This window comes from Mauremys reevesii, linkage group 7, assembly GCF_016161935.1.
Source record: "Mauremys reevesii isolate NIE-2019 linkage group 7, ASM1616193v1, whole genome shotgun sequence".
Classification (NCBI taxonomy): domain Eukaryota; kingdom Metazoa; phylum Chordata; order Testudines; family Geoemydidae; genus Mauremys; species Mauremys reevesii.
Genome location: NC_052629.1, coordinates 58562767 through 58581778, shown reverse-complemented (window position 1 = coordinate 58581778; position 19012 = coordinate 58562767). Strand labels below are relative to the sequence as shown.

The window sequence follows — 19012 nt, the reverse complement described above, 5'->3', positions numbered from 1 at the left end:
ACTCCATTAATAGTAATTACTCCTAATCCTCCATTTTGTTAATGGCAAAGCATTTCACTGTACGTGCGTGCTCACACACTCAAAAAAGTGAAGACTTTCAGATAGTAAGGACTAATTGAAACCTGAAAGAGGCTCCCGTGCTGTGTTTATGAGCTATTCAAAGATTATTACTGAGGTACCTTGACAAGCGATACCTGGAAATGCTTGGACATGCATTTTGAATTAAGTTGCTTTGTGGCTCTTTCCTGCCCTGATGACATGTGTTTCATCACACAATTTTATAGGAAAGCAGTAATGCTAGGGGTTTACTAAAGCAGAACATACATACATGTGTGTATATATCTGTATCTATATCTAAATAAATATAGATATATTGGACTTTCTGGGTACATGTGTTCAGGGTTGTAAAAGCAGCAGTGTGTCAGTTGTAGGAGGCAATGATCATGTTTCTTGCTCTGCAGTGGCTCGCTTTTTGGTTTTCGGTCTCAGTTTTCCCCATCTGTAAAAACTCAAGTTTATGAAGTTCTTTTAGGATGAAAGTTGCTCTTTGCACAAAGTGTTATTTCCCCCCCTAAGCTACAATGTACAAGTGTCTAGGTCTTGCAAAATTTAATGTACTTATGCTACCCTGTGAAGTAGAAAAGTGCTATTACCCCCATTTTACAGATGATGAATTGAGGCACAGAGAGACTGACTTGCCCACGGGTCACGCAGGAAGTCTGTTGTGGAGCAGGAAGTTGAATAGGTCTCCCAAGTCCCATGGGAGCATCCTAATCAATGGACCAAACTTCTCTAGTGGATGGGTGTGTCTAGTATATATTAAATCAGGGGTAGGCAACCTATGGCACGGGTGCCGAAGGCGGCACGCGAGCTGATTTTCAGTGGCACTCACACTGCCCAGGTCCTGGCCACCAGTCCAGGGGGCTCTGCATTTTAATTTAATTTTATTTTAAATGAAGCTTCTTAAACGTTCTGAAACCTTATTTACTTTACATACAACTATAGTTTAGTTATATATTATAGACTTATAGAAAGAGATCTTCTAAAAAGGTTTAAAATGTATTACTGGCATGCAAAACCTTAAATTAAAGTGAATAAATGAAGATTCGGCACACCACTTCTGAAAGATTGCTGACCCCTGTACTAAATCTTTGGGAGAAGATGCAAAAGCTGCCACTGACTTGTCTGGGCAAGTTGATTAAATTGTGCCTCTGTTTCCTATTTCTAAAATGGGTAGGGTAATACTTTACAAAGTTATTGTGAGATGTAGTATTTATTAAAGCACGTTGAAGGTGAAAGATGTTATACTCTGAGGGACAAATTCAACTCTCATGCTTGTGCACAACTGTCATTGCTCAAGGAATTGAAACCTATGTGATTGTGGATCTTTGGGTTATTTAAACCGTGACAGATTCTAAATGAAATATGTAGGCTATACATATTGGTAAGGAACCAAATAAAATGAGAATTCACGTGACTAAAAATGACTTTGTATGAAATCATCTAATTCCAATGTGTTTTCTATTCTCACCTCCCCCAGTCCATTAGGCGAAAGTCAGATTAGCTCAGTGACTGTTATCAGACCTCTTTTCTGTTCCCCCAAATAAATTTATATGACTTAAAGAGAGGGAATGCCAGGCACAACCTTATTCCTGCTGGGGACAGGAGCTGCATTTCCTGAATTTCTGTGCTGGTGAATAACACCCCACAGTGTTCTATATGGAAAAGTGTGTGGGTGGCAATTTAAATGGTAAACAAAGGCAAGCAGGGAAGGAGGATAGTAGTTCTGCTTATGCTTCTTATTACTTGAGTTCTCCATAAAATGTTGCTCATAGAAGATTAGCAGCAATAAACATCTCAAGAGGAACAATTTGTCAGATCTTATGATTTTAGAGTCATAAGCTTTAATTAAAGGTTTCTTTTGTCCATTTGAAAGTAACCTTATGGATGTAATTCAGGAACTTTCACTCTCCTCTTGCAATAGTGAAAATTCAAGAACCTTACCTCCAGCCCTTCCACATCACCTCAGAGATGTTAGCTTCATGGCTTCATTGAAAGCATTTATATTCTCAGCAGCAGTGAGGGCACAATTTAACATGATTTAATGTTGGGAGGATGCTCACCCACCTCCCTTCCCAGCCAGAATGGGTGCTTTGTTCACTCCTTCTTCAAGCTTCAGTGAAGCAATGTGGTCTAGGGCAGTGGTTCTCAAAGCCGGTCTGCCGCTTGTTCAGGGAAAGCCCCTGGCAGGCTGGGCCGGTTTGTTTACCTGCCACGTCCGCAGATTCAGCCGATCGCGGCTCCCACTGGCTGCGGTTTGCCGCTCCAGGCCAACGGGGGCTGCGCGAAGGCCACATCGCTTGGCCCGCGCTGCTTCCTGCAGCCCCCGTTGGCCTGGAGCAGCGAACCCGCCAACAAGCGGCGGACCGATGGTCTAGTGGATAGGGTGCTGGCCTCAGAGGCAGGAGACAGGAGTTCTTTTTGAGTAGTATCCCCTGGGGTGCTCCACTTCAGGTGAGCATGCGCCTTTAATCAGAAATTTTTGGTAGCAGTGCCCATTCAGCCTGCACATGGGTCCTATGCATCATTGTGCTCCATACTGATTATATGTAGGGCTGCACATGCGAACTGCCCTCAGTTCCTTTTCAACCAACTTATGGCATACGATGGAGTGTCTGGCAGTGTCCGCTTTCTACTTCATAACTATAGCCTCAAATTCTAATTTTAAAATTTGATTTTTAGTCAGCGTAGTTTAGTTTATCTTGATTTAACTTTGATTTTATGGACTCCATTTCCATGCCCTGCCCCCCTCCCCATCCCTCCCATTCAGAGGGGTTTTGTTCAGGAGTCCTCTTCTACTGGTATGCTGGGATTTCTGTGATTCAGATGCTGTTTTGAATGCTTGGAAGCTACCTCCTCAGCAATGGACATTTCCACTGTGTCCACTGTCTGGGTGCTACCCACGTCCCATCAAAGAGCAAGATCTGCTCAGATTCTAAAAGCAGATCCTGTAAGAACTGGGAGATTAAATTTTAGCTTCTCATGGTGGAACGCTCCCTCTGATCAGACTGAGGTCCAGGCCTGGATACCACCCTTGGACATTGACCTCCAAGCACACACAGTGCCCCATCAACCTCAGAACATAGATCTTCACTGGGTAAGAGCTCTGATAATTCTCTTAGAGCTTCCAAGAAGATGAGTTCTTCATCTCCCCACAGAGAACCTACCTCAAAGAAACCTGTGTCACAGTCAAAATTGGAGACTTCATGTTCTCTGGACTATGAGTGGGAATTGAACACTCAGATATTCCTGACATAGAGGTTTCCACATGCGGACCTTTTCCTGACTGCCATCAACAGGAAGTGCAAAAGGTCCTGTTCAAGAGGAGGTCTGGTTCCTCATTCTTTGGGAGATGCCTTCATCATCCGTTGAACAAGGGATCTTCTTTATGCATATCTTTGATTGGATTACTGACCTAGTGGATTGGGGAAAGCAGTAGAAGTGATATACCTTGATTTTAGTAAGGCTATTGACACAGTTCCACATGACTTTCCCATAAGCAAACTAGGGAAATATAGTCTAGATGCAATTACTATAAGATGGGTGCAGAACTGGTTGAAAAACCATACTGAAAGAGTAAAATCAATGGTTTGCTGTCAGATTGAGGGGTATATCTAGTGGGGTCCCGCAGTGGTCGGTCCTGAGTCTGGTGCAGTTGAGTATTTTCATTAATGACTCGGATAATGGAGTGGAGAGAATGCTTATAAAATTTGCAGCTGATACCCAGCTGGGAGAAAAGATGTTCTAATTGCTAAAACTTGCAACGTGGGCATAAGTGCACACCTTTTCCAAACACTATGCTCTGATATCTGTCTGTAGATCAGACGCGGCTGTTGGCATAGCAGTCCTTTATGGAGTGTCGGATTCTGTTCTGAAGCCTCCTCCTCCTAACAGGAGTAACATGAGATACCGTTAGGAAGTGACTTGAAGTGAAGCACCCATAGGGATGCCATTGAAAGAAGACGGGAAGAGGTAACTTACCTTGTGTAGTAACTGGAGTTCTTTGAGATGTGTGGCCCTTGGGGTGCTTCAAGACCCACCCTCCTTCCTCTCTGTTTTGGAGTTTCCTCTCTGGGTCTTTGTGGTGGGGAAGAAACTGAGGGAAGTTCTCCAGCGCAACCCTATATATTCTTGGTTCGAGGCACAAGGATGCGTAGGAAGTATGCGTGGGTTGAACGGGCATTGCTACCAAAAAATTTCTAATCAAAGGTACATGGAGCACATGCACACCTGGAGTGGAGCATCCAGAGGGTTGCACATTGCAAAGAACTCCAGTTACTGCACAAGGTGAGTAACCTCTCCTCCTGTTCTCACTTGTCATTGACATTCTGTGTGACTGCAAGCAAGTCACTTCCCCTCTCTGTCTTGCCTAGTTAGAAAGTAAGTTCTTTGGGGCAGGAACTGTCTTGTAGTTTTTTTTGTACATGTTCTAGTGTATCGTGGCCTTTGTCTCAGTTGGGTCCTCTCAGTGCTACTGTAATATAGACAATAATAAGGTGGCCCTTTTGTGTCACACACTTGAACACGTCATTCTTGGAAACGATCATCTGTTTCCCAGTATCTTCTTGTCTATAGTGACAGTTTGGGCACGTTTTTAAAAACTGCTGCTTAGATTGTCAAGCGGTGCTCAGAAGACCTTCCCCTCTGATTGGCCATATACCTTTGCAGTTCTCTGACTTGTATGGAGTTCAAGGCTGCTGTGTCAACCTAGATCCCCTGCTTTTCTGTGGGAAGAAGCTACATAGAGACTTCTACATACTGCTGCTTTCCTGATTTGATTTTTGCCAGAGAGGAACCTGCTTATGTCATTTTTAAAGATATTTCCATAGCCACTTGATTGCATTAAATAATTGGGATAATTGAGTGATCTTCCAAAAGTACACCAAAAAAATAACTATCACTAGTGTTTTCTACTAATGTAGCAGTTTTTACTGGCAGTTTCCTCTTTGACTGGTGATTAGACTTGGAGGCACAATGCATGCATTCTCAGTGGAAGGCAGCCACTCTGAGGAAGGCAGCCAAGCAGTCATAACTTTACCTGCATTCATATAAACGTCATAATGAGCCTGGCTTTTGTTACTTACGAGTAGTAACCGGATTATTATACATGATCAAGCTCTGGTTCCAAACACTTTCCCTTTTTGAGCCGATAATTTGTTGCCTGTGTTGATGCCGGAGAAGAATCTTCACAGGGAAATTGCCTCTCTGGATGATTGACTTGTGTCCAGGCCACTTACTTACGTTGTGATGCAGTGTAGCTGCTGAGCTGTTCTTATTTAGCCCATGGCCCGTGTAGAAAAATAGCCTGTTGCATAATAGGTCATGTCAAAATGCTTTACCAGTACAACCAGCCATTATTAGAAGATTGCTCTCTTGCCTCACATAGAGCTTGACTTGCAATGTGTGTGGCTCATGTGGAAATACAGCCCTGTGTTTTGCAGCATTAGCATCAAAGATGTTTCAAAATCTTAGCTGCTTGTACTTTCTCTGACTTCTTACCCCTTCAGAAAGAACTTGACTAAAGGACTTCAAACTTTTAATATCAATGAGATGCTTTAATATGTCTTTTAAAAAAATAAAATTAATAATCCCAGAGTTACTAACACCAACCATTCAAATATCATGCATGAGTCAAATGCCAAAATATCATAAGGTTGCTTTAAAAATCATGAGATAAAATTCATTTGGGGTTCCTTTTATTTGCCTTCTGGTTTTTGAGCCTTTACAATTTGCTTGAATCATATATTTAAGCCTTTTTCCACAATTATCTGGGTTAATAACTTAATTTTTTTTAATAAAGGTTGAGATTTCTGTCTAAGAATCACTTGTCTGCAGGAACTGTGACATAAGTAAATTTCAACTATTGCTAACATCATGATACAATCAAACAGTCCCTCCAACCAGTGCAATTCAGTAACTTTTTTCAGCTAATGACTGCTATTACTGCCATACCAAACTGTGGTCGCAACTAGCCTGTACAGTCTTTGGAACATACTGCATGCACAGGGAATTCAGCTGGCCCTTTTAACAGTGCAGAGTGCTGGGTAGATAGGACAGATCAGCTCTTCTCCTGGGATCTTGAGAGCTCATACTACAGGGGAATGAGCGGATTCCTTCCTCACTGTGGGAAATCTGCTTCTGAGGCCTTGTCAGCATTGGAGATTTCAGCCAGTGATAGGAGCCCCTCGTGGAAACCCCCTAGTGCAGACGGGCAAAGCTGCTATAAATGGCATTTTGCACTTTGAGGAAGCTCATTCCTGTGGGATAAGCAGGCAAGCTGGATGGGGGCAAACTGTAGCCGAACCTGTTTCCGTTAAAGGTTTAGATTGGTTCAGTTGCCCTGGGAGCTAGCACCGATAGATGTAATCAGCGCAAATCGCTAGTGCAGGTGAGGCTTCGGCGGTAGCTTTAGAAAGTTTGTGTGTATTTTGATAGTGGGAGGAAAGTCTGATTTTCATCAGTTCATAGATCTTTAAGGGAGCATTGTGATCATCTAGTCTGACCTCCTGCATAACTCAGGTAACAGAACCTCAAGCAGTAATTTCTGCATCAAGTTTATATTTTATTTATCAATGTTTTAAAAAGATCAATCACTGGATACAGCAATAAAAAAACAAATGTGCAGAGGGCCAGTGTAGGGCAGGCATAAAAAGTAATAGTCAAGTGGTTAAACTGTTGAATAGTGTTCAATTTATCATCTCCCTGGGCATGGTTTTACTAACAGTGCTGAGGATATTGGCAAAGGCCTGTGCTGATAATTACTTCCAAAATACAATTAAATATGAACATGGTGCTAGTGAGGTGCTAATTGGTTTACTAATAAACTACAGTCTCCTCACTTAAGATTTCCCATGATCATCAGATTAGAACATTTGATACAACACTTCTCCAGAAGTGGAGACCTGTGATCAAACTGGAGAGATATGAAAAGTTTACCTGGGTAGACTGACCGTCCTATGGATAGCAGGGAGAATGATGATTCTGTGGTTCAGGCATTCAGGAAATCTGGATTCAATTCTTGACCCTGCCACAAACTTCTTATCTTACTGTGGGCACTGTACTTAATCCTACTGCACCTCAGTTCCTCCTTGTCTAAAAGGGGGACAATAGTACATTCTTTCTCCTATCCCTCATCTCGTTAGATTGTCCCTGAACATGGTTTGATGTACGTGGACCACCCCCTAATGGTTATAATGATAACACTGATGTTAAACTACGATCAGTTTGCCTGTTTAGACAGGTCCTTATTGTATAGAAAACCCAACTACCTTATTTCTTCTAAGATTTTTCTTTAGAGCTTTTATGTAAGCAGTAAATGTTTTCTGTAACCAGGCTGCGGAAATAACATAACATAAGTTAACATTGCTAGTCTTGCGCAAGGAGGGTGACTATTTTTTGAATGAATTACATGCATGTGAAAAAGTACCGGCTCAACAGGCCTGGAGAGCGAAGTCAGCTGTTTGTCCACAGAACAGATGCAGCAGAACTAATATCAGCTTCTCTTCAGTCTTGGCAGTGTGCCCCAGTGCTCTTTTGGGATAGACTTCCTCTGCAGGTTTGTCTGCAGTACAATAAAACTGGGGGAACCCAGTTACAACACAGTTTTTCCCTGACCCAGCTATGTCGTGGTTAACGTGTATCCATGTTACATAACTGAGCTAAAGCTTCGGTTGTGTCTAAGGCTCATGCCTCTCTGGGAACACAACCCAACTGCGACACTGTTCAAGCTACATGTTTAAACTCAGCCCCTCTAATTTGGGTTGTGTTTTGTAGTGAAGAGAATCCTTAAAGGGGAGAAGATATCTAACAGCCTTGTCCACTGAGTCATTGGCCTGAGACTACCTTTTAAGGATTCCAGTGTGATGAAGCCTTTCAATGAGGCTACTAGACCAAGAATCATTTCAACAGGCTACTAACCGGCCACCATCAGTATACAACATGCGAATGTAGAGTAATCAGAAACAGGAATAGTCGCACTGTTAAAAACAAATTGACCATTTTCCCAAACATTTAGCCATTTGTAACACAAAATACAGTTATTCTTATAGATGTAATGTTTCATAGATTTTAGTACCGGAATGGATCATTAGGTCATCCCTTAATATAGGGCTCCAGATTTAGCCGGAGTGTAAGCAGATGCAGCTCTGTAGAAATTAATGGAGATACACATCCAGTGTTTGGCCCCAGCAGGTGTTAAATTGAACATAATTTGAAGCCTCTTTGCTGCCTCAAATAGTTGGAGCCTTTGATTTCTCCAGTAACTACTCTTAGGAGTTGATTTTTATCAAAGTTTCATTATATAAGTCTTTTTCAACCTTGAGATGATAATGCATCCTTGTGCAAAATCTACTTCCCACTGAAATCAATGAATAGCAAGGCCTGATTGCTTTCAGGGTGCCTGCATTGTTACAAGGTTAACTAAAAATTAAAGGGACGGATCAGCTATTGGTTTGAGTAACTCCATTGGGAAAGTATGGGCATAAACATATCTGCATTGTAAATGATGCAGAGTAGTTGCTGACACTGTTGAGATTCTGACCTTTGTTGTAGAAGGGCTTAAATGCATTAACTAGTCCTAAAGGGCTGTTACATGGACACCCCATTTGCTCAATAGAATAAACGATTGCATTGAACATACCTTGTAGTCGTTATGGGTCACATTTGTATGTGATGACGACTAGGCTGCTGGCATGACCTGTACCTATCATGCTAACCAGTACTGTACCACAGTTTCCTTGTACTCCCCCATGTTTGTATCCATCTGTTGTCTTTTGTCTTAAACTTATACTGTAAGTCTTTTGGGGTAATTTTTTTTCTGTTTCTATAGCACCTAATAATCATGTGTATGTCCTTCTCTAAAAGGAGGCCTTCATCCAAAAATTTAACCGAACCTTTTTAGAAGCTTGAAAAAGGTATAGATAAACTTTTACAACACTTTTAATATGCCTCTGAACTTAATGATTTTGTTTGGAATAAGAAAGAGAAATGCCACAGAAAGGTTTATTCTTGAAATTTTTCTTACCAGTTTGGAACCAGGAAGATCTGGAAATCTCTCAGGATTTTTAGATCAAAGATGTTTGGCAGGTATGTCAGCTGTGGATACAAGCCCAAACCTCTGAGAATTTTGAGGTTTTCCCAAAGCTAGTCACAACTAATGATGTCAGAAAAAGCTGATGCGTGTTTTACCTTTGAAAAACAGGAAACTTGCAACAATATGTAAAATGTACTAGATTTTAAAGTGGTTTGGGGGTGAGAAACTGATCAATTTGGGTCTTCCCTACCCTGGGCTTTTTTTCTTAAAAATCTCCTTTTTTGCTATATCTGATACAGCTGCACCAGTGGAAGCAAGGGTGCTCTTGGCCCGCTTGCATTTTAGCCACTGGCTTTGAGTAGATGGCTCAAGCATCACCAGGCAATCTGCCTTGGTTCTTTACTGTTTGTAACACCAGTGGATCTGCACCAGAGACAGTGGTGGGAAATTTCTAAGAAATGTCTACTGCAGATGCAGTAACAGAGCCAGCTATATTTAAGCACAGGACACAAAGCAGCATTCTGCTTTCTGTTATTCGAGAAAGCATTTTCTTTTAATCTTTAACCCCATTACTACTTTAAAATAATAAAAGATGATGATACTATGTATTTAGTACTTTCTGTGTCTTTGACCTAAGTTCTGATTGCGCTCATTTGAGTTGTACCAGCTAGTCAGAGTTAATTGAGCATAAGTGGCCTGATCACCCTCCAGAGATTTGTGCATGCAATTCTCATTGAAATCATTGGGAGCTGCATGCACGTCTTCTGGGATGAATCCAGGTCCTAGGTTTGTCTTCACCAAGAACAGTGGCCCCAGTTTACTGCTGGCAAGTGGGTAGAATGGTGCAGGGTTGGCTGTTGGTTCTTTCTCCACTGACCTTGTTTTATTTATGTTTATGTATAAAAACATGATGACCATATCCATTATCTGATTAAGGAATTCCAGTTTTGCACTAGCAATCTGGTTTTGCTTCAGGAACACAGACTGGTTCAAACATAAGGAATTTCTTCACCTGGGTCACTTGTAGTATCTTAGGCCCAATCTAACGCTGAGCTCTGCACAGGGCCGGCTCTAACTTTTTTGCCGCCCCAAGAAAAAAAAAAACAAAAACCCCGAGCACTGCCCTGCCAAACAAAAAAAAACAACAAACCAAAACGAAAACCCTGAGTGCTGCCCCACCCCGCCAAACCAAAAAATAAAAAAATTAAAAAAACCAAGCGCTGCCCCACCATAACAACCCCCCCGAGCGCCGCCCCACCGAAACAAAAAAAACCCCAGGTACCGCCCTGCCCAAAAACAAAAAACAAAACAAAACAAAAACAAAAAACCCAAGCGCTGCCCTGCTGAAACAAAACAAACAAAACCCCAGAGCACCGCTCCTGACAAGGTGCCTCCCCAAGCATGTGCTTGGTCGGCTGGTGCCTGGAACCGGCCCTGGCTCTGCACTGTACAGAGTTCCTTTAAAGATCAGAGCCCCTCATTGATTTAAATAAAAATAATCCATGTTAAAATCCATGATCCTGCACTTGTAAATAAAGGACAAAGCTTTTGGTCGTTGGATTTAATGTGTAGGTGGCTTGTGATATACAGCAGGTCAGACTACATCATTTGGTGGTCCCTTCTGGCCTTAAAGTATCATTCTGTGTAGTGCATGCCTTAATTTCCAGCTTGGAGACGGATACTAGGTTTGCTCATACCACTTTCTCTTCAGTTAGTTATAAGTACATAAGAATGGCTATAGTGGGTAATAGCAGTGGTCTGTGTAGCCGAGTATCCTGTTCTGACAGTGGCTGGTACCCGATGCTTCAGCAGGAATTAACAGAACAGGGCAATTTTGAGTGATCCACCCCCTGTCATCCAGTTCCAGCTTCTGGAAGTCAGAGGTTTAGGAACACCTGGAGCATGTGCACATTGCATCTCTGATCATCTTGGCTAATAGCCATTGATGGACCGATCCTCCATGAACTTACTAAATTCTTCTATGAACCCTCTTATACTTCTGGTCTTCACAACATCCCCTGGCAATGAGATCCACAGGTTGACTGTGCATTGTGAGAAGAAGTACTTCCTTTTGTTTGTTTTAAACCTGCTGCCTGTTAATTTGATTGGGTGACCCCCGGTCTTGTAGTATGTGAAGGAGAAAATAACACTTCCTTATTCACTTTCTCCACATCAGTCATGATTTTATAAACCTCTATCATATCCCCGTTAGTTGTCTCTTTTCCAAGCTGAAAAATCCCAGTCTTATTAATCTCTCCTCATGTGAAAGTTGTTCCATACCCCAAAATCATTTTTTCTGCCTTTCTCTGCATCATTTCCAATTCTAATATATATTTTATAATATTATATATCTATATTTAGAGGAGGTGACTAGAACTGTGTGCAGTATTCAAAGTGTGGGAATACCATGGACTTATACAGTGACATTATGATATTTTCTGTCGTCTTATCTATCCTTTTCCTAATGGTCCCAAGCATTCTGTTAGCATTTTTTACTGCTGCTGCACATTGAGCGGATGCTTTCAGGCAAATACTCATGATAACTCTAGGTCTCTTTTTTTGAGTGGTACGGCTAATTTAGAACCCATTATTTTGTATGTATAGTTAGGATTCTTTTTCCAACATGTGTTACTTTGCCCTTATCAACACTGAATTTCAACTGCCATTTTGTTGCCTAGTCGCACAGTTTAGTTGGATCCCCTGTAACTCTTTACAGTCAGCTTTGGACTTACAAAATTATTCAAGATAGTTATCATCTGCAAACTTTGCCACCTAAAGTTCACCCCTTTTTCAGATCATTTATGAATATGTTGAGCAGCACTAGTCCCAGTACAGATCCTTGGAGATCCCAGCTATTTACTTCTCTCCATTGTAAAAATTGACCATTTATTTTCGTTTCCTATCTTGTAACCAGTTACTGATCCATGAGAGGACCTTCCCTCTTACCCCATGACTTTTTACTTTGCTTAGAGCCTTTGGTGAGAGATCTTCTCAAAGCGTTCTGAAAGTTCAAGTATACTATATCTACTGGATTGCTCTTGTCCCCATAATTGTTGACTCCCTCTAGGAAGTCTAATAGATTGATGAAGTATGATTTCCCTTTACAAAAGCCATGTTACAAAGCCATGTTGACTGTTCCAACATATCATATTAATCAACCAATTTACCAGTATGGAAGTTAGGCTTACTGGCCTGTAATTGCCCGGATTACCTCAGGAGTCTTTCTAAAAATCGATGTTACAGTAGCTATCCTCGAGTCATCTGGTACAGAGGCTGATTTAAGTGATAGGTTACATACCACATACCCAGAAGTCACCTACTACAGGACAGGCCCAACAAAGAAAATAACGGAACACCACTAGCCATCACCTTCAGCCTCCAACTAAAACCTCTCCAGCGCATCATCAAAGATTTACAACCTATCCTAAAAGATGATCCCTCACTCTCACAGATCTTGGGAGACAGACCTGTCCTCGCTTACAGGCAGCCCCCCAACCTGAAGCAAATATTCACCAGCAACCACACACCATACCACAAAAACACTAACCCAGGAACCTATCCTTGCAACAAAGCCCGATGCCAACTCTGTCCACATATCTATTCAAGTGACACCACTCACATCAGCCACGCCATCAAGGGCTCGTTCACCTGCACATCTACCAACGTGATATATGCCATCATGTGCCAGCAATGCCCCTCTGCCATGTACATTGGCCAAACCGGACAGTCTCTACGCAAAAGAATAAACGGACACAAATCTGACATCAGGAATCATAACATTCAAAAACCAGTAGGAGAACATTTCAACCTTTCTAATCACTCAGTGACAGACATTAAGATGGCAATTTTGCAACAGAAAAGCTTCAAAAACAGACTCCAAGGAGAAGCTGCTGAACTTGATATACAAACTAGATACCATTAACTTAGGTTTGAACAGAGACTGGGAATGGCTCGGTCATTACACTAATTGACTCTATTTCCCCATGTTAAAGTATCCTCACACCTTCGTGTCAACTGTCTGAAATGGGCCATCTTGATTAGCACTTCAAAAGTTTTTCTCCCCTGCTGATAATAGCTTCTCTTAATTAATTAGCCTCTTACAGTTGGTATGGGTACTTCCACCTTTTCATGTTCTCTGTATGCATAAATATCTTCTTACTGTATGTTCCATTCTGTGCATCCGATGAAGTGGGCTGTAGCCCACAAAAGCTTGTGCTCAAATAAATTTGTTAGTCTCTAAGGTGCCACAAGTACTCCTGTTCTTTATACCACAGCTAGTAGTTCTGCAGTTTCTCATTTGAGTTCATTGAGAACTCTTGAAGGAATTCCATCTGTTCCTGGTGATTTCTACTATGTATCAGTTTGTTCCAAAATCTCCTCTGACAGCTTAGTCTGAGACAGTTTCTCAGATTTATCATCGAAAAAGAATGCCTCAGGTATGGAAATCTCCCCCTCATCTTCTGCATTGAAGACTGATCCAAATAATTCATTTAGCTTCTCTGCAAAGGTCTTGACTTCCTTGAATGTTCCTTTAGCGCCTCGGTCCATCAGTGGCCCCACTGACTTGTTTGTCAGGCTTCCTGCATCTGATATCCTTAAAAAAAATGTACTGTTAGGTTTTTGTGTCCTTAACTAGTTGCTCCTCAAATTCTTTCTTGGTCTGTTTTAGCATACTTTTACACTTCACTTGCCAGAGTTTATACTTCTTTCTATTTTCCTCACTAGGATTTGACTTCCAGTTTTTAACAGAGAGACATTTAACAGTTTATCTTTCTGGTTCTTCTACACTAGCAACATTTTATATCATTTGCAAATTCTGCAAGTGAAGTAAGAACTGTCATCACAGATTTTAAAATATGTTTATTAAAGAGTTTTAATTGATATTAGGCTTTTCAAAATTTTAATTTAACCAAAAAATCTGTCTTTCAGACATTAGCCACCTGACCAGGGAGTCCCTTTGCTTTCTTTGTTTGTTTTTAATTTTGAAGAAAATTAATGGGCTGTTCTTGGACGCAGTGCAGTATTCATATTTTGGGTTTCTAGTTTCCAAAAGATTAGCTATAAATATATGTGGAGTGGGATTATTGATATTAGAACTTTTGCCTATTTTCTCCTTCAAGCAAATGGATGTGCCGCTGACCCAACATCCTGTTTCTGCTGCTGCTGTGTGGCCCAGAGCTATGTGCCATTGGTGAGAGAACAGGGACAAGACAACGTTGAGATGCCTTGTGGCTTTCCAGGAGTGTCTAGAAAATGAGAGCTAAAGCCATTTTATCGTACTTCATGGATGATTTTGTAGCCACTCTGGAACCTTCAGCTTAGTGTGATATAACACGAGTTTTATTTAATAGTGTTCCGATTGAAGTCTGAGTCTTGCAGGTCCCAGTGGATTTGAAGGGAAAATATAACTCCAAGAAAACCCTCTCCCACCATGACATGCTCCTTGCAGGTTTTATAAGGCTTTTAGTAAGCCTGTTTGCTTTACTGGAACTTTAGAATTGGAATTAACATTTTTCGAGACTTACTATTAATTTTAATTCCAAAACCAAATTTGCTGATTCTTATTTCTACATTTATTCAGCTCAAAATGTTCAGATGCCGGGTGTTTCCACAAATCAACTCTCTGCTCCAAAGCTTACATTTGAAATATAAACACAAGTACCTAAGGGAGAGCTGATGTATTTTCTTTTCTGCTGTATTACCATTTATTCTGTTTTTAAGGAAGAGAATAAACTGCAATTTTGAGTAGAGCAATGTGTTGGAAAATAATGCCCAGTGATAAAAATGATTTTACATTTTTAGTCCCTTGTATATTCCTTATGGTTATGAATAAGGGAGCCATGCTCAGATCTGTATTGCAAAACAAGCACTGTCTGTGTTTTAAACAAACATGGTGGTTGTGTCTGGCCAGTGAGGAATTGGTGAATGTAGATTTTTTCTAAAAACACGTTTTGCACACCCAAAGCTTGTCCATTATAGACATCTGAGGTGCTATAACCAGTGAATGGATTTTGAGATATAAAGCATGCTTCCCAAAAGTCATGAGATGGTGGGAAAATTTTCAGGATAGGCCCTGTTTCAGAAAAGGACTTAAGGACATGCCTAACTTGAAGCACAAGAGTAACCTTTGCTGTATTCAGCCAAGCTTTTAAGCATGTGACTTGAATGGGAGTTAAATGCATGCTTAACATTGGCCACATGTTTTGCATACTTTGGTTCTATGCTGAATCAGAGCTGTAATATTAGGAAAAATTGTACAAGTTAGATACAGGGGAATAAACCCTGCTCTAGCAGCCCCAGTGGCGTGTGGGCACCTGCCAGTCCAGGGAGCGCTGCAAAAGCAACTGTTGCCACGGAGGTAATTGCAGAAAGGCTGCCACTTCCTCTACAGCTGACTGCTTGTGGTGAAAGAACATAAAATAAGAATGGGTATACTGGGTCAGACCAATAGACCGTGGAGCCCAGTGTCCTGTCTCCTGGCAGTGGCCAGTGCCAGATGCTTCAGAGAGAATGAATAAAACAAGGCAATTTCGAGTGATCCATCCCTTGTCATCCAGTCCCAGCTTCTGGAAGTCAGAGGTTTAGGAACAGCCGGAATATGGGGTTGCATCTGTGATCATTCTGGTTAATAGCCATTGATGGAATTATCCTTAACGAATTTAAATACTTCTTTTTTTAATTTAATTTTACTTTTGGCCTTTACTATATGTCTCTTACAAAGTCTCTGGGCCGTAAGTGACCATGTGTTGTGTGAAGAAGTACTTCCTTTTGTTAGTTTTAAACCTGCTGCCTATTAATTTCATCGGATGACCTCTGGTTCTTGTGTTATATGAAAGGGGTAAATAAAACTTGCTAATTCTCCTTCTCCACACCATTCACGATTTTATAGACTTCTATCATATCTTCCCCTCCCCCCCATCCAATTAGTTGTCTCTTTTCTAAGCTGAACAATCCCAATCTTTGACATTTCTCCATACCCCTAAATCATTTTTTGTTCTTCTTTGTACCTTTTCCAATTCTAATATACCCAGTAGCTTTTTAAAGATGGACGACCAGAACGGCATGGTATTCAAGGTGTGGTTATACCATGGATTTATATCGTGGCATTATGATAATTTCTGTCTTATTATCTATCCCTTTCCTAATGGTTCCTAACATTCTGTTAGCTTTTCTGACTACCACTGCCCATTGAGCAGATGTTTTCAGAGAACTAGACATGATGACTCTGAGATCTCTTTCCGGAGTGGTAACAGCTAATTTAGATTCGCTCATTTTGTATATATAGTTGAGATTCTTTTTTCCAGTGAGCATTACTTTGCAGTTATCAACATTGAATTTAATCTGCCATTTTGTGGCCCAGTTCACCAAGTTTTGTGGCAGAGGAGGAAGAGCAGGGAATGGTAGAGGGGAAGGGTAGGACCACAAGTAGTGGAGGAAAGCTGCCAGATCTCAGCTGTCACTGCAGGAAGTTCCTTACACTGCCAGAAAAATTGTGTAGCTGCTTTCATGTTTTTCCTTTCCACCAGCCCATTCGGTGGCCCCTAGAGCAGCCAGCCAAGGGATTAGCACATATAGGAAGGCAGCCACCCACACTAGGGCGTGGTAAACAGTGATGGCAGCTTCCTTTACTAACCTCAAATGCAAGTGGGCAGAGAAACTTGGGTGAGGGACAAAACCAGCAGGAACTCGTAGGATGGGGCTGGTGAGGAGCCACCAGGAGGAAGGCAAGGGTTAAATAGACATTTTAGAAAGAATGGGAGGATTTTCAAAGCTATGTAGGAGACCCTCTTTAAATCTGTGCTTGGGGCCTATGTAAATATTACCATGGCCTTAGTATATTTAGATAGTATTAATTAAGAGCCAATAACAGGGCTTGGGGACTCTGGAATAAAGGGTCTTGTTTCTGGTTCTGCCCCTCATTCACTCTATTTCATGGGGTTCTCCATTTTATTCATCAGTAAATGGCGATACAATAATATCTACGTAACAGAGTAACAGAGTAGGCATTGTGAGAATCAAGTACCTTTATATTGATAGATAGATATAGATATATATGATAAGAATCCAGTACTGGATTCTTATCCCTTCCCTTCCCCCACCCCCACAAAGAAAAAAATAAAAATCGAATACATTTATCAATTAGATCAAACTTATTTGATCGCCCCCCCTTCTTTGTGTCTCTAATCCTTTTTACACACACACACACACACACACACACACACACACACACACACACACACACACACACAATATACATACACACCACCACCTACCTCTGAAGGCAGAGTGGAGAGCAGTGGCTGTTGACTAGGCGCCCAGCTCTGAAGGCAGTGCCATGCTAGCAGCAGCACAGAAGCAAGGGTGGCAATGTGAAAAATGATATTTATCAGTATCACTTTTCACAGCAGACTAAGCGCCCCATTCCCCATTGCCACCCTTTACTTCTATGCTGATGCTGTCACAGCCGGAGCCCTGCCGGCCACAGGTGAGGGATTTTGTGTGTGTTGGGGGGCAGAGCCTGAATCCAGGCTGCCTCCTGGTGGGGGATTGGGCGGGGGGTGGAGAACCTAGGTGGCTGGCTGTCAGCCCCAGGTTGGTGGGGCTCTGGCTGTCTCCTTTATCCTCGCCTCCCAGATGTGTGCGACTGTTCTGCACAAGCCCCAGCCACCTGGGGCTGACAGCCAGCACTCTTAAAAAATAAAGGCACACAGCTTGCGCTTCCCTTGACACATTCCTGTGCCTCCCTAGGTAGGCCAGCACCATAGTTTGAGAACTGCTGATTTAGATCAACCTTAATAATGGGGACATTTTGGTAACATTTTTAAGTTAAACTTGTTGCACAACATATACTGTTCAAGGTGTTTCACAGCCAAGAATTCGTAAACAGGGCTGACTAAACATTAACTAAGAGGAAAGATATTTTTGTGAATAAGGCTGCATTTTAATGTGAAACTATAAATAAAATAATAAAGGCGCAGGACTGGGATTTGGGAGCTCTGGGTTCAGTTTTTGGCTCTGCCACATACTCCTTGTGTAACCTTTGTCAAGTCACTTAGCCTCTCTGTGTTTGAGTTCTCCATCTGTGATAATACATCTTTTCTCACAGTCTCCCTTTGATGGACATGTCTATTTAAACCCCAATCCTGCAAAGTTAGGTACGTGCTGGCATTGCTCTTAATGCATAAAATTAAGCTTGTGCTTAAGCCTTTGCAGGATCATCGTATTAGGTTGTGAGCTCTTTGGTAGGGATTCTCCCTTATGGTGTGTTCGTACAATGCCCAGTTGAGGCCTCTCAAGGTTACTGTAATAAAAGTAACAAATAATTATAATTAGATACTATGGTGTTTTTGCTCGAGTCTCAGAAGGTCACAATCAAATCCAGGAAGAGAAGGTAGTCAGACTGGAGAGAACCAGGGCTGCCTTTCCTTGATGTTGAAAGTTCCCCTTTATTGCTTATTTGTCAGGTAAGCTCTTCAGTGGGCAAATGGTATTTTATCAAAGCAAACCACTTGTCCAGTCTTTTGCTGGAGTCCCATTACTTAGTGCTGTGCGCCCTCCCCCACCCTCAAAGTAACACAAGTTGTTTTCTTTTTAACACAATAGATTTCAATCTAAATTTAGGGTTTTTTTGAGCATAAGTATTTTCAATCGAAAAAGAGGCAATTTGTGACACTCTGTGGTTTGCTTTTTAATCACATCGGGCAGCATCCCAGGGGTGCCACTTTACCATTGCAACCAGCCAGCAACTTAAACTTAAATAGGATTTTAATGGAGACCCTGGTGAGGAGGTAGTAAAACATCCAGGAAGGGCACTAAAAGCTACCTTTGTTACTTTTAGCTTCTGTGCTGCAAGAAGTCTTTTCAAAGACTACTTTACGTTGCAGTGAAACACAACTCTTAAGGGTTTTCTCTTCCCCTACG

The 19012-nt window shown here is 41.5% G+C and overlaps 1 protein-coding gene across 14 annotated transcripts in view; it reads left to right on the top strand.

Moving 5' to 3' along the window:
• Nucleotides 1–19012, top strand: part of ZMIZ1 (zinc finger MIZ-type containing 1) — a 486685-nt gene that overhangs the window by 184471 nt on the left and 283202 nt on the right. The window lies entirely within an intron of this gene.